General features: G+C 54.1%; 1 long non-coding RNA gene across 2 annotated transcripts; it reads right to left on the reverse strand.

Moving 5' to 3' along the window:
• Window positions 1-5,439: 5,439 nt before the first annotated feature.
• LOC122239348 lies at window positions 5,440-15,652 on the reverse strand. 2 transcript variants are annotated; one of them, XR_006218323.1, is made up of 3 exons: window positions 15,406-15,652; window positions 11,583-11,786; window positions 5,440-5,814 (listed from the first exon to the last, which is right to left on the reverse strand). It is a non-coding gene; the product is annotated as an uncharacterized LOC122239348 (long non-coding RNA). The 2 variants fall into 2 exon arrangements; XR_006218322.1 differs by lacking the exon at window positions 5,440-5,814 and adding an exon at window positions 11,060-11,216.
• Between the last annotated feature and the right edge of the window lie 40 nt (window positions 15,653-15,692).

A 15,692-nucleotide genomic window follows, 5' to 3' on the forward strand; every position in this document is an offset into this window, starting at 1 on the left:
CAGGCGGAGAGCTGGGCCCGGGGATGGGCAAGGTGCGGGGGCTGCGAGCAGCTCGGCAGAAACCAGCGTCCCGCAGCCGGGGACCGAGGCAAGACCTTATCCTGTTTGCAGGGGGCTTGAAGCAAGGCACCCACGCAGTCACATCTGCATTCTGGAAAGAACATTCCGGAAGCAGGGGCGAGTCCAGGCGAGAGAAGACCAGCGTGATGGAGGTGGGGTAGGATGTGCCCGTAGCCGGTGACACACGCTCAGGACCCAGACAAGGCAGAGACCACTGGGTGGAGAGGAGCAGGCGGTGGACGAGAGGACTCAGGGAGCAGAGGCACAGTGGCCGGTGGCAAGGGCATCGGGACACTGGAGGGTCACGTGGGTCAGGGACACTCGTGCTGCAGTGACACCCAAGAAAGGAGGGCACGTTTGGTGGGGAGGAGCAGGTCTGCCTGGGGCACGGTGCGGGTGACGCGTGGACGGGACACTCACGGGGGGCAATCCGGTGGGTCCGTGGCTCAGGAGAGACGTCGCGGCTGGACATCGGGACGCAAGAATTTGGGGGTCATTAACGCACTTCGAGTTCCAGGGTCCTGGGAGCCGCTGAAGTCACCCAGGGAGAAGGGGGCTAGAGAAGCGGTGGGGGCGGTGCCCACGGGAGCCTGACGCCGTCTGTGAGCTTGCGGAGCCCACGCAAGACCGAGAAGGCGCAGAAACCAGGGGCGACTCACGGACTCTCCAGGGTACCTGAGGGCTTCCCAAGGGCAGCCGGGCACCGAGCTCCAGGGGGGACCCTGCTTCATGTGCGCTCTTTCCCGAGGTCTCCTTCCCCTCCTGCCCCGCACCCCGGGCCTCCCTCGGTGGCGCGGCCCCCAGGGGGTGCAAACCTCCAGCAGAGCGACAGCTCACGGGGTTGGTGTCTCTGCGGGGAAGGTGCTAAGAAGAAACCAGCCGAAAAACTTCACGTTAAAGACAATCCGAGGACGGATCACTATGCGCTTTTGGCGGATTACCGACCGAATGTCATTTATACAACAGAACTCCTTTCGCTCCTGCCTCCTTAAACAGTAACAAAATGGTTCTCGGTGCTGACGGCCGTGAAGGACATAAAATGAAAAGGCAGTTGGGGAGGAACCCTCGCAAAAAGGATAGTCATCCACGGATGTACAGCGAAGATGAAATGATTTTTAAAGCCCTATTTGATTAAGAGATTTCCAATGGAAGGGCGCACTTTTATATGAAGATTTATAGTATGTTCACGTTCTTTTGGGTGCTAGTAATTGTAATAAGGCACACAAAAGAGGTTTTCAACACTTCGGATCCCAGAGTTACAAGAAATGCAAGCAGTCAAGCGTTTCGGTGGCTTTGTTGCTGACCTCTCCGTCAGAGGGTCTCAGACCAAAGTAGAGGAAGGAAGCCAGGCCAGAACAGGGCGCAGGGCACGGGTGGGTGGTGCAGGGTGTGGGCGGGTAGGCGGGCCGGGCACAGGGTGCGGGCGGGCGGGTGGGCCGGCGGAAGGTGCAGGGCCCCGGGCAGGAGCAGTTCAAGAGGAACAGCCTGCTGAACGTTCAGGGTTCGGACGGAGCACAGGAAACGGGGTCAACATTTGACGCCCCCACAGGAGAAACGTCACCCGGGAGCTGAACGGGACACACGGATGTTCACAACGGCACAAGTGGGGACCATCGTGGGATGCTGGTTGGACCAGCTGCCAGCCTCTGTTCCCATTTCATAGACGGGGAAACTGAGGCCCCGAGAGGTGTCCCGCCCGAGCTCAGCGCTCCTCTCCCCGTGCCGCCCACTCCTCACAAGCACAACCACTAACTCACGGGGCTGCGGCCTCGCGCCTGGCTTGAAACCGGCCGGACCGACAAGGGGGACAAATGCGGGTCAGCGGGTGGTCGTCAGGGCCATGGGGTGTTGGAGAGGCGCCACCGGCTGCTTCGCTCCAGCTGAGCCCGCGGCTCGGCGTGACCTGGGGCTGGGCCTTCCTCCCATCCGGCCCCTGGACTTGCTCTGGGAGAGGTGGTGAGCCGGGGACCCCCTCGAGGTCTGGGGAGCTGAGGGATGGGGCTCTCTGCTCCCAGCACCCCCACCTCCGCCAGAGCACCTCTTCTTGTCTGTGTGCCTGCTGGGCTGGGTGCCGCGAAGGGGTTCCTTCGAAAAAAGTGTTTTGTCACTTAAAAAAAAAAGCCGATATAGAACGTAGTGACCCCTCGGCTTTTCCTGTTCTGCTGCTATTTGTTCTGCCTGAAGGATTTACTAATTCAGTTCACTGAACACTTACTGAACACACACTACATAATGACAGTCTCTATAAACACAGAGATAAGCACGATGTGCCCCTCTCCTCAGTGGGCTTAAAATCTGGCAGGGGAACTGCAGGTGGGAATGCAAGCTGGTGCAGCCGCTCTGGAAAACAGTATGGAGGTTCCTCGAAAAACTAAAAATAGAACTACCCTACGACCCAGCAACTGCACTACTAGGCATTTATCCACCGGATACAGGTGTGCTGTTTCGAAGGGACACATGCACCCCGACTGTCGACAATAGCCGAAGTATGGAAAGAGCCCAGATGTCCATCGATGGATGAATAGATGAAGAAGATGTGGGAGATATACACACACACACACACACACACACACACACACACAATGGAGTATTACTCTGCGATCAAAAAGAACGAAATCTTGCCATTTGCAACCACATGGATGGAACTGGAGGGTATTATGCTAAGTGAAATTAGTCACAGAAAGACAACAATCATATGACTTCACTCATATGAGGACTTTACGAGACAAAACAGATGAACGTAAGGGAAGGGAAAAAATAATATAAAAACAGGGAGGGGGACAAAACAGAAGAGACTCGTAAAAACGGAGAACAAACAGAGGGTTGCTGGAGGGGGTGTGGGAGGGGGGATGGGCTACATGGGGAGGGGCACTGAATAGGACACTGGTTGGGATGAGCACTGGGTGTTATATGTAGGAGAAACATCAGTGGCATCTACTCCTGAAATCATTATTGTACTACATGCTAGCTAACTTGGATGTAAATTAAAAACTAAATCTAGCCAGGGAGACAGTATGAGAAGGGATGATTATGCAGATCATGAAGTAGGGAAGGACTTCAAAGAGGAGGTGACATTTGAGCTGGGCTTTGCAGACTACATAGGAGTTGGAGCTCCATGCCCAGCGATGGTGCACTGAACGACCCACCAAAGCCCACTGAACACTGGCTCTGTGGGGGCAGGGAGGTAAGGAGGCAGGAACCACGACTGGGCCCAGATACAAGATGGGGACAAAACCGGGGAGTCTAAGCATTTGGGCCCGTTTCTCGCAGGGCAGCATTTACCCTTCTGTCCTGTCTCAGGACAGCGGAGAGGCTAAGCATCACTGTGATATCCACACGCGGTGTGAAGCTGGGCTCACCCCGGGAGTTCAGAGTCGGTTTAAGGTTTTTAAAATCATTCAGAATATTTTCCCAAATGGACGTAATAAAAGGAGCAGTTGTGCGATCACGTCAGTCAATGCAGGAGAACCTGTGATAAAATGCAGTATCCGTTCTGGATGTCCTGAAACGTCAGCTAATAATAGAAGGGACGCTCCTTGCTCTGATGTAGAGCGTCGACACAAATAGCCCCGGCGGACGCGGGACGATGCCAGGACCCGCACTTCCGCCCCAGGTATACACTCAAAACAGGCGGGACGGGTGTCCAGACAAAACCGTGGTGCGCCCAGCAGCCGAAAGGTGGAGTCACGGCAAACGTCCGTCAGCTGAGGCGCGAGCAGGAGAAACGTGGCCTCTCCAATCGGTGGGGCATCATTCGGCCATCTGAAGGAAGGGGGCGCGACATACCCACACGGCGACCCTGGGAAACACGGAGCCTTCCGGGCGGAGAGCAAGAAAGCAGGTGGGGTGGGCCACGTAGCATGCGACTGCCGGGCGTTGGGGGAGGGAGCACAGTGGCGGCCGCCTGTTGGGGAGGAGTCTCCACGACGGGTGGCGAGGTGTGTGGAATTGAGTCCTGGTGACGGGCGCAGGGCGCTGCGGGAGCACGGAGCGCGCTGAGGTAAGTTTTGTTAGGTGCGTTTACCGCACAAAAGTTAGCGTGACCAAATGTGGGCGAGAAGGGGTAACGGCCGGGATTGTGCGTCGCTGGCCAGACTGTAACACGGCGTGGCCACTCTGGAAAGCAAGCTGGGCGCTTTCCTTCGACGGAAAAGGGCACACGGCTCGCGTTCCCACTCCGCCGTGTGCACTCAAGAGGAACGACGGCGTGTTTCCACGAAGTTTCGTAAAGAACATTCACAGCGGCTTTTTCCATGACGGCCCCAAACCAGACACGGCGCGGGGGTCCTACTGAATAAACAAACTGGAGTCCACAGACCCATGGAGTACCGATCAGGGATAAAAAAGGATGGTCGGCTGAGCCAGTTAACAACGTGGATGGATGTCAAAAACATTAAGTGAACAAAGCCTTCCAGGAAAGGGAAATGCCGTATCATGCAACGCACAGTTTTCACTGTAAAAAACAACAACGGAAAAATTGTCTCAGAAGAGCAGAAGTACGGAGTGATGGTAACACTGGGGTGACAGCAGTGGGGTCTGGGTTACTACGCATTGGTCGAAATTGAGCACAGGTGCACATGTCAGGAGGAATCTCGTGTGCACTTGACCGTCTGTAAATTCTACGTCGAAAGGAAAAACTCTAAGCAAACACTGAATTCTAGTTCATAACATGCAAGCTGCACCACAGGGAAGGAGTGCACTGGGGTCTCCAGTCTACTGGAAACAAAATGGGTTCGTCGTAGCCAGAGGGACAACACGACGGACAGCTGCGTGACAAAGTTAACAACAGCACGCACACACTTGCTCCCGTTTCCCTTAAAATGCTCTCGATTCTGTGTACACTTGGGATTTTTCATAATAAAATGTTAGGAGGGAAAATCCTCTGACCCAGCAATTCCACCCAAAGTATTTACGAAGGAAAAATGAAAACGTATATCCACAAAAAGGTCATCCGCAAGGCCATTCGTAACAGCTTTATTCGTTTCAGCCCAACGTGGCAAACATCCCAGATGTCCACCAACAGAGAAATGCACGGAACGTGGTGTATCTGTACGACTTAAGCCAGTCAGCAACAAGAGCGATCGACGGCTGGTACACGCAGAGGAACTTCACAGACATTCGCCGAGAGAGAGAGAAGCGGGACGTACGGGAGTTCGGAGGGCGCCTGGGTGGCTCAGTCGGTCGAGTGTCCGACTCTTGATTTCAGCTCGGGTTATGACCTCACGGTTCGTGAGTTCAAGCCCTGCATCGGGCTCCGCGCTGATAGCACAGAGCCTGCTCGGGATTCTCTCTCTCTCCCTCTCTCTCTGCCCCACCCCCGCTCGCACTGTCTCTCTCTCTCTCTCAAGATGAATAAGTAAACTTGAAAACAAACAAAAAAGAGTCTGACGATACCAAGTGTTGGTGGGGACGTGGTCTTTGGGGCGTAAACTGGTACAGTCACCGTGGGAAAGGTCTGGTGCTCTCCACCATCAACACCACGACCCGGCCGTCCCGCTCCTAGGTATGCAGCAAACACCCAAGAGAGACCCGTGCTCTGCCCACCAGAACACATGTGCAAGAATGTTCACAGCAACGCATCCGTAGAGCCCGAGACCGGAGTCTGAGGCTCAGAAGTCCAGCCACGAGACAAAAGAGGAACAAGCAGAACGGTGTTTGTCTTGGGGGAGGGGGCCGTACCTGACCGGACACGGAAGCCGTCTGGTTCGCCAGAAATACCTATCTGGAGCCGAGTGTGCTGACCGGAGCGTATACCTGTGTGAAAATTCACCGGGCTGCACAGTTAAGCTCGCACGCTTTACACACTTTACATGTGATACACCTCGATTTAAAATAGTTTTCAGGGGCGCCTGGGTGGCTCGGTCAGGTGAGCATCCGACTCTCAATTTCAGTTCAGGTCATGATCCCAGGGGTGTGGGATCGAGCCCCGTGTTGGGCTCCACACCGAGCGTGGAGCCTGCCTGGGACTGTCTCTCCTTCTCTCTCTGCTGCTCCCTCACTCGTGCACAATCTCTCCCTCTCTTTCTCTCTCTCTCTCTCCCCAAATTAAAAAAAAAAAAAAGATCTGATAGAATGTCTCTAAAAATGTAATGCGGAAGAACATATCATAAAAAATAAAATAGTTTTTAAAAGCTCCTACTAGATACTATCAATAACGTATTCATGACAAATACTTTTTAAAAATTTTTTTAAAAAATTTTTTATGTTTATTTCTGAGACAGAGAGAGACGGAGCACGAATGGGGGAGGGGCAGAGAGAGAGGGACACACAGAATCCGAAGCAGGCTCCAGGCTCCGAGCTGTCAGCCCAGAGCCCGACACGGGGCTCGAACTCACAAACCGCGAGATCATGACCTGAGCCGAAGTTGGTCACTCAACCGACTGAGCCACCCAGGCGCCCCATGACAAATGCTTCTTAAACAGGACATCAAGGCACTACCAATCAGGAAAAGACGGATACATTTGACTACATAATAATTAAGCACGACTCTTCATCAAAGGATCTGTTAAGGGAATGACGGGCCTGAGTGGTGATGTTTGCAATACTGGTAACGCAGAGCATCATATCCGTGTTACACAGAGAACCGATTACACGCGTATATGCACACCTTACACACGTACGTATAATAAAATGCTTATATATATAGATGCATGTGTATACACGTATAAGCATAAAATAGAAGTATATTTTATTATATGCGCCTTATGTATACGTATTTGTATAAAATACGTGTACGTTTTCCGTACGTACGCATATACATATACAGGTGCAGAATATGGAAAGAAAAGGACAGCACGCACAGCAAAAAATGAGCAAGAGCCTAACCGTCAGGGAAACGCTGGGTGAGGCCACTCACGCCCCCTAGAGTGGCTAAAACGTAAAAGGCCCACAGCGCCAAGTGTTGGTAGGTGCAGACAGCGGCGGCTGACTGGTTTGCGGACGTGTCAGACCCTGAACCCGAGAATCCCACCCCGAGGCCCACACCCGGCGGGACGCCCGTACGCGCCGAGCGGGAGACAGGCTCCGGGCTCACAGCGGCAGCGTTCCTAACTGCCGGAAACTAGAAACGATTCCATGTCAAGCACCGTAGAATAGGTCAGAAACAGGGGGGTCTGTCTATACAACCGGAATCTACACAGCGGTCTACGCGAACCGCCACAGCCACGCACAGCGACCCAGATGAGTCTCACAAACGCAAAACTGAGCCAAAGACACAAAACACAAGGGTGCACGCTGTGCGAGTCCATTTACAAACGGTTCAAAACAGGCGACGACGCTAAGCCGTAGAACTCAGGCTGGCAATCCTGTGTGGTGAAAGGAAAAAAGCCGGGAAGAAATTTCCCTAAAAGTCGGCATGATGGAGACGACTGTAGTCAGAGAAGGCTCTGGGGGAAGGGAAGCGGAGGGGGGAGAAGGCCCGGAACGTTCCATCTCCTGCGCTGATTGCTGGTTGCTTGGATATCCGCTTCATAATAATTTACAGAACTGGCAATATATGTTTTCTACGCTTTTCTGAGGGAGTGTTACGTTTCACAGTAATTTTTAGTATTTTTTTATTTGAAAACACTTTTTTAATGTTTATTTTTGAGAGAGACAGAGCATGAGCAGGGGAGGGGCAGAGAGAGAGAGGGAGACAGAATCCGAAGCAGGTTCCAGGCTCCCAGCTGTCAGCACAGAGCCGGACGCGGGGCTTGAACTCACCGGCCGTGAGATCATGACCTGAGCTGAAGTCAGACGCTCAACCGACTGGGCCACCCAGGCGCCCCTCACAATATATTTTTTAGAAGAGGCTTAAAAATTACCGGGTCGGGGTGCAGGGCAGAAAATATGTTGGTCCTCCCGGGCAGCGCGGGGGAAGCAGGAGAGTCACAGCCGGGAGAAGGGCATCAGAGGCCGAGGATCCAGGCCCGGTGGGGGCGGGACGGCCGGCTGCTGGCCCCGCAGCAAAGAGGGGGGTGACACCAGGAGGAGAATTCCAGGCCAGTTGTGAAGGCCCGTGAGCCACCACGCGAGGCCCTGAGCTGTGCCCAACGCGGGCACCCAGCCCAGAGGGCAAGGGTGTTCACCCCCGCGCACGCCGCCTCTGCGGGAGGAAGGGACGCCCCTTCTATTTTGCACAAAGCTCCACCTCCTGGAGGGGGCAGCATTTCCCAAATCACTTTTTCCTGTAACTTTCAAGTTTAAAAATATAAATATACTTACTGTAGGGACCCGGGACTTTATCCCGGAGACGTGCACGCCGGCAACGTCAAACTAGAGCAACGCTTCCTTCCGCCCAGGGGGCGCCACTACCAGGTCTCTGGCTTCTCCGCCCCGCCCCCAACCGTCCCGCCCCGCACCCCCACCCGGTGCCGGGCAGCCCCGAGAGCGCGCTCTGCCTGGTGAGGGTCCCTCACGCGTCCCCGGCGGACTGGCTCCACGCCCCCACCGCAGTCGGCACTGAGTCCGCGCCAAGGCTGGCAAAGGCTTGAAGACATCTAGGGCCGTTGGCAACAGGACCAGGTGATGTCGTGGGTGGGGCAGGTCCCGGCGGCTGCCAAGCGTGAAAAGGCCAGACCGTTCAGGGCTTCTGCCAGGTGGGCCCGGGGACGGTGGCCCCAAGAGGGACAGCAGAGGGGCACGCCGGTGTGCCAGAGGCCTGGGGCGGTCGGTGCCTTCCCCCCCTCCCCTGCACCTCGGCCCCTCAGCACGGACTTCCCGGACTGGCTGAACCCCTCGGAAGGCTTCGTCTCTCCGTCTCCCGTCATTAGATGAGCAAGGAGTGTAAACAAACACCCTTCAAAGTGGCTGGAAGGCGAGCACACACCTAGGGGCAGGAGCCGGTAGTGTTCACCATTGTCTAGAGCGTGTCAGCAACCGTCAGGCTCTCTGCTGCCTTCCTTCCCAGACGGGGAAGGCTTGGGGGCCCCAGGGGCCTCGAGGGGCTTCAGAACGAGGCGGTCTGGCTGCTGATCCCATATTCCAGAGTCCCTGTGTCACAGGGACCTGACTCTGCCTGGGCCCCAGCTCTCCTAGAACCCGTGTCCTGCCTGGGCCTCAGGTAGTGCCGGGTCCCACCTTCCTCCCTGTGCTAAAGCCCCCGTGAGGACTTGGGCGGTTTCTTGTGGGCTCTCCTGGGCCAAAGATGACGCCCTGGCTTTGTCTTCGCTTTTGGCCTTCGTCCCGACTGAATACAAGCAAAACGTAGAACAACAGACACTCGAATCCAGCCGCACAGCCAACACGGCCCATGGCGCATGACGTCCTCTTCCGTCCCTGCCAGTGCCTCCCGCCCCTGCTCTCGGGGCGTGGACATTGGTGTGATGTGAGTACATGAAGCTGTGATGTTGGCAGGGAGGCACGTGAGGACATGTAGGGCGACAAGTGTCCCCAGTCCACACCGTGCCACCGTTCCCAGGGCCGGCCCCTCCTCCTGGCAACACCGTCTCCGGTCTCCACGGCAGGTGCCCTGTGGGCACATCCAGCTGCAGGCTCTGGACCCTTTCCACCTGCTACATCCGCTCGGACATCACCGTGCCACACTCAGTCGTGTTTCGGGGAAACCCGGTTCAAAACTGGTAACTCTGGTTCAAAAGCTGGGCCTCCCTAACTTGACGCCCTGAAACGTTCTGCGTGACATTGAGGAAAATGAGGCATAAGTGGCTCAAAATGGAATTCGGCCACTTATAATTACTATGTAATAAAAAGATCATTTGAAACGATTAAGTAAAAAAAAAAAAAAAAATTGCCCACTTTGAGAGTTAGAGATCATCCATTAAGGATGAATCTTCGTGAAGCATATGGGTTATGATGGCCTGGGGTCTCGCATCAACCTCACCAAAGGGGAGTCAAATTGAAAGTTCACCTTTAGCTTCAAACTTTAGCAAACCCTTGAATTCAGGAGTGTTCTCATTAGCTCACGTCTCTCTTTTCGAGCCTTCGAGCACCATTACAACTAATTGCCTGCTGACTTTGAACCTCTTGAAAGCTTTCTTTAAAAAACCTTTCGATCCTTGGAGACAGCAGTATTTTAATTATACTTAATAATTTTTCAGTGCCCATTTTCCAGTCTTTTCTCTGTTACATCGACTATCTACTAGCAAACGCGTAGACACGGCTGTTCTGCCTCTGATGAATCAGCGAGGTACTGTTCTGGCACTGTGATAGTCTCCACACGTACAGGTTTTCCTCGTGACTTAAAAAAGCGAAGTGGGAAAAAAATTTTGTCTCTTTGAGCAATCTTTGGAAACACGTTCAGTCTGGACAGTGTTCGCGCATCATGACAGGGCGTGGCCCGCGGCTGCACCTTCCAGAATGGAGGCGCAGAGCCCCCCCATCCCTCCCCGCCGTGAGCCTGCGGGCCTGAGCAGGCAGGTGGTGGGGTTCCGAAGGACGTCCTCCCCCACCGCCCGAGCTGGGGGACAGGAGGGGCCAATGGACAGATGGCATAAAAAGGCTGGAGGTGGAGGAAGGGACAGGGCGTGCTGACAGGAGGGGCTACCCGGGACTGAGGGAGGCCCCGAGCAGGGACGGAAATGGACTTCAGATCGTGGGAGGCAGGAGGCCGGACCCCAAAAGAATGTTCTAGGAGCAGTTCAAGAAGCAAGATCAGAGGTGTCGGGCCTCCCTACTCTGTCTGTGGTATGCGCTCTGCATTTTTGTGTGCCAGGGAATGCTGCTGCAAACTGGTGGAACCAGAAGTGTAGGTGGGTTCCCTCCAGGGGGTGGTGGAACAGCTCACTGGGGCAGAAGCCTCAGTGATTCTCCAGTGAGGGTGCCATCCTGACATTGGAACCTCCCTCCTAATTGTTTCTCCCTCCCCGGGCCCCCCCAAATTCCTACCCACATTTCTTTGCCCCATAGGAACCAAAGACCTTATTCTCTCATTTTTTCTTACAATAGCCCTGGAGTTCCTATCAGAAAAGCATGATCACAAAGAAGCCAGAAGGTCTCATAAACCATTAAAAAAAACCCTGATAAACTGGGCCCCATTGAAATTAAAATGTGCAAAGGACGCTGTTAAGAGAACAAGACGACAAGTCACAGATGGAGAGGGGAAGAAAAATTGCAATACATCACATATCTAACAACAGACTTGTACCCAGGATATATAAAGAGCTCTTACCATTCAATAACAACAAGTCGACCGGCCCACCCCTCAACACCCACTAGAACACCTGCAACACAAGAGACAAAGCAGACTGAGCGCAGGTATGGCGAGGACGTGGGACAACTGCGTTCACAGGGCCGGCGGGAAGGAGAGAACAAAGTAGGGCAGTGTGAACCTGCAACCTCAAAATTCCACGGTTGTATTTTGCTCAAGAGAGACAAAAATATATCCACCCAAGGAAGTGTGCTCAAATGCTCATGGCAGCTTCATTCACAACTGCCCCAAGCAGGACACAACCTACCGACCCCATCAGGGGGCCGGATACACAGAATGGCGCATCTGTGCCAAGGAATGCGTTACTAATACGCGCAACCCCGGGGGACGTTTTTAAAACATTATGCTAAGTGTAAGAAGCCAGACACCAAAAAATTACCTGCCATATGATTCTATTCACAGAACATTCTTGAATAGGCAAAGCCGATCTCGTAACCGGAAAGCACGCACATGGGTGGTTTCCCGGGGCCCGGAACCGACTGCAAAGGGCACGGGGAACTTTCTGAGGCGATGGAAACATTCTATATCCTGATCGTGTTGGCTGGCAGTTACATGGTGTTGACACTTGTGAAAACCCACTGAACTGGAAAAAAAAAAAAAAACCCACAGCAAATTATACACTTTAAATGGGTGCATTTTATTGTATGTAAATTTCACCTCCGTAAATGTGCTTTTTAAAAAAACAGCCAGCTTCATTTCTCGGGCAACAGAAAAATTAGTTCACTGTGCAAGGGCTGGCAGGGGGACGGTAGCTTGGCGGGGCAGGGGGGGGTGTCTGTGTTTTAAAAACAGGATTACCAGGGGGCGCCTGAGTGGCTCAGTCGGTTGAGCGACCAACTTTGGCTCAGGTCGTGATCTCATGGTTTGTGAGTTCGAGCCCCGCGTCGGGCTCTGTGCTGACAGCTCGGAGCCTGGAGCCTGCTTCAGATTCTGTGTCTCCCTCTCTCTCTGACCCTCCCCCGCTTGCACTCTGTCGGGCTCTCAAAAGTAAATAAAAACATTAAAGAAAATAAATAAATAATAAATGACCGATGACCTGATTTGTACTCCCTGGAGAGAACATGTCGTATGGGTCCTGGAAGTAGTTCTACCCTGCCTCCCCACTCCCCAAAGAGGGGACATGACTCTTTCAAGGAGCATTAAAGAGGGGGAAAGGAGAAAATTCGTATCTTGTTACCCTTCTGCGGGAGTCAGGGCAGCTGAGGGCAGCTCCGGGCAAGGTCCCAGGTCCAGGGCAGGGAGAGGTGCTGGGCCAGAGATGCCTTCACAATGTCCACTGGCAGTGCTCACCCCCCCCCCCCCCCCGGGAGGGAAGCTGGGGCAGGGGCTGGGCCTGGGGCTCGTCTGGGCAGGGCCGGTTACGGTTACGAGGAGAGACCCGGGCTGTCTGGACCACAAGCCCTACCGAGGTCTAGACGACAGCTGCACGGCGGCCTCCACCCCTCCCTCTCCACCACCCCTACACCCAGCCAAGGCCACAAACTTCAGACACAGTTCAGACTCACCCCTTTCCCTGACCTCTTGCGCCCCCGTTCCCCAGCGCCCTGCACTCTGCCCCCTGGTGCCCGTGGCTTTTTTTTTGTTTGTTTTTTTTTTTTTTGAGAGAAAGGACGCAAATGAGGGAGAGGCAGAGAGAGAGAAGCAGGACTCCAATATGGGACTCAGACTCAGGAACCATGAGATCATGATCTTAGCCCAAGTCAGATGCTTAACCAACAGAGCCCCCAGGCGCCCCCAAGTGGTCTTTTAAAAAGTAAACTAGACATCTCTCTACAGACCCTTCAAAGGTGTGGGGTTACTTTTAGGAAGAATTCCAAAGTCCTTAAGATGCCCTTTGAGGCTTCCTGCCAGCCTCACAGGAGGTCTGAGGCCTGCGCCTTCTCACGCAGGGTGCGCTGGCCACCCCATGCCTTCTCCTGCCCCAGGGCCTTGGTACATGCTGCTCTGCCTCCTTAGATGTTCTCTCCACTCTTCACCCAGGCCCCCCTTCAGGTTTCAGTTTAGAAGCCACATCCTGCCCCCTTGTGCTCGCACAGCACCCTGTAATCTCTTCCTCTTTTTGTCTAACTTGTATTGTTTAATCATACACTTGTCCGTGTGACCATTTGTTTCACATCTGCTGCCCCAACCGTATTTCACAAAGGCAGCGACGGTGTCTGATTTGCACATCACTGGGTTCTCGAGGCCTAGAATCGTTCCTGACACTTGACAGGCCTAAGGAGACATCCTTTCAATGGATGGATGAATGAACAGAGGAGTGTTTTAAAATACAGGCTTAATTATCTGTTAGGTATGGCGAGGCCATCAGATCAGGAGTCAACTGCTATTGAAAACAGTTTGTTATACTCATAGAAGCACCAGGGACGGTCAGGAGGCAGAGGGGATGGGGGGGAAATTGGGGAAGGAACAGGTGAGGCAGGGTGAAAAGGCTGAAGACAGGCTAGTTTGAGTCATCTCAGCCACTTCTGGGGGAACCTGGGGGGCTCAGGCGGTTCAGACTACAGCTCAGGTCATGATCTCACGGTTCGTGGGTTCGGGCCCCGCATTGGGCTCTGTGCTGACAGCTGGGAGCCTGGAGCCTGCTTCGGATTCTGTGTCTCCCTCTCTCTCTGCCCCTCCCCTGCTCACTCTCTGTCTCTGTCTCTCTCAAAAGTAAATGAACATTAAAAAAAACTTATTTAAAAGGTCAGTCCTCTCTGGGCATAATAGGGGCTGTCCTTAGTTGTGTGGTACCTGGTCCTACAGGACAGGCGGACGGTGGCCTGCAGGGTGAGGGCACCACAGAGGAGGGAGATGGGAATGTGGATTCTGAATGTGGTTTGCACTAGAAAGGAGCTCTCCAGGTGCCTTGTTTACTGTCCCCAGGAACAGGCCAACCCTGCGAAGGGCAGTCCCCCCGGTGCCTCAAGACAGCAAGGCATCAGAATTCAGCAAACAGAAGCCGTGATCAACACAAGGGTCAGGCAAGTGCCTGTGGACACACACACACACACACACACACACACACACACACTCTACACCCAACCAGGGCGTAGTAAGATCGCAGACAGCAGCCCCTGGGTCAGGGTTATTGAAAGACGTGCTCAACGTATAGCTCACTAACTTCCTTCTAGAAGCAGAATGGACCCTTCCTCCTTCTCGTCTCCTTTCCACCAGGACTATCAGTGATGGGAACTGGAAGCTGGTATGACTCCCAGAGGGCATGGGCTTCTAGTTTAGAAAAAGACACTCGCTCAGCTGGAGCCAGGGCAGGGGTGCGACCCCAGTCCCCTGGGGAGGGCAGTGGACCTGCCCCAGGCTCAGCGTGCCTCTGAGTGGCCAGCACGCATTCCTCCCAGGCGTGGGGCATCGGTCAGATTCTAGGCTGCAGACCACAGGATCCACCCCAGAAAGGTATTTATTAAGGGTTAAAGACAGATCACAGAGTCATTGGAGGGACTAAAGAAACAGACACAGGAATGCGCCTCCAGGAAGGACTCCCAAAACCACAACACAGAGCCGAGCGGCCACGGGACATGCGGGTGTGCGTGGGGAAGGAGCTCCTGAGGCAGGAAGCCAGCCGTCCAGCCGTCTCCAAGGAGCCACCCTGACCTCGGGGAGTCACCGGCAGCCACCAGCTCGGCAGTGCCTCTGCCGCAGTCCCCGCCACATTCTTCTCTCTGCACAATTCGCCGTCACACGCAGTCCATGGGGTTGGTAGAGAGTAACCCGCATCTTGTACTTTAGGGGAAAGGGAGTCTGGAAATGCCCTTTTTAGCTCCAGCCTCTCCTCGTGGGCTGGTGCCTTCGCTGGGCCTGCCGTCCATCCCTGAAGGACGAGACATGGCTGCTTTTTTAAAACCACGTGAATTGTTGGGGCGCCTGGGTGGCTCAGTCGGTTGAGCCTCGGACATCGGCTCAGGTCATGATCTCGCGGTCTGTGAGTTCGAGCCCCATGTCGGGCTCTGTGCTGACAGCTCAGAGCCTGGAGCCTGCTTCGGATTCTGTGTCTCCCTCTCTCTCTGACCCTCCCCCATTCGTGCTCTGTCTCTCTCTGTCTCAAAAATAAACAAACATTAAAAAGAAATTTAAAAAAAACCCAAAACACATGAATCGTTGGACAAAATTCTGTCCTTAACTCTCAGTGGCCGTGGCTCTACCCCCTATGACCCAACCTTCCAGATGCTCAAGGTCTATCTTTCTGGACATTTAAGTTCACTGACCTCTACCCCCTGTGGGCAGATATCCATGGCTTCTTAGAACATAGAACCAACCATGTGCACAAACTCCATGCAGAGACTGGGAGTCTGCAGCTGCTTGTCTGGCCCATAATCCCATTTCCCAGCTGTTAAGGAGCCAGTGCGACCTGCTGGTCCATCCCTAGAGGCCCAGCAGCTGGTCCTGGCTTTCTCTGTCCCTTGAGATGCATTAGAAAGAGGTCTTTGTCACCTAGAAGACACACAGATAAGGAACACCTTGTTTACATCGAGATCCCCACTTTCAGGGCGCC

This window comes from Panthera tigris, chromosome B3 (genome assembly GCF_018350195.1).
Source record: "Panthera tigris isolate Pti1 chromosome B3, P.tigris_Pti1_mat1.1, whole genome shotgun sequence".
Classification (NCBI taxonomy): domain Eukaryota; kingdom Metazoa; phylum Chordata; class Mammalia; order Carnivora; family Felidae; genus Panthera; species Panthera tigris.